The following is a 712-nucleotide window of genomic DNA, read 5'->3' as shown; positions in this document are numbered from 1 at the left end:
ATCTGTTCTTACCCTCACCCCCACTGCTAAGCCAGAGTTCCCTATAAGAGTCTCTATCTTGATTTAAAATTCCATTGATGGGGAGTAAAATAAAATAAAATGTCCTTTAGACATTTTGATATACTGATTTGGAGCCCAGGAAGGAAGTCTGAGGTGAGAATGGAGACTTGGAAGATATCATAATAACGTGGAATTGGAAACCATGGGATAGTCCCTAGAGAGTACAGAGTGAGAAGGAGGGGACACTGTGGAACTAAAGAGAACCTTAACATTAACAGATAGAAGAGGAGATCAGGGAGCAAAGAGAAATTAGCACAGCAGAGTGGGAAAAAAATCAGGAAGGAGTGCTGTCATGGAAGTCCAAGGAATGAAAATTGCCAAATGGAAGAAGCTAATAGCACCACATTATGGAAAGAAGAAAAATAAGATAATGACTATCAAGTAGGGTAAAGAAAAAGTTGGCAAAATTTTTCTATAAAGAACATTTCAACTCTGCCATTGTACAGTGAAAGCAGCCACAGACAATACATAAATGAATGGGCATGGCGGTGTTCCAATAAAATTTATCAACAGAAATTGGTAGTTGGCTGAATTTAGCCAAAGTTTGCCGTGAGCCAAAGTTTGCCACTTCTTCCCGCGCCCAGCGCACGCGCAGCGACGGCGGGCTGAGTAGGCCCTGCGCTGGCCCACCCGGGCCCAGCTGCGGGTCTCC

Source organism: Tupaia chinensis, unplaced genomic scaffold, assembly GCF_000334495.1.
Source record: "Tupaia chinensis unplaced genomic scaffold, TupChi_1.0 Scaffold143572_1, whole genome shotgun sequence".
NCBI classification, from domain to species: Eukaryota; Metazoa; Chordata; class Mammalia; order Scandentia; family Tupaiidae; genus Tupaia; species Tupaia belangeri.
This window is presented reverse-complemented; position numbering follows the sequence as displayed.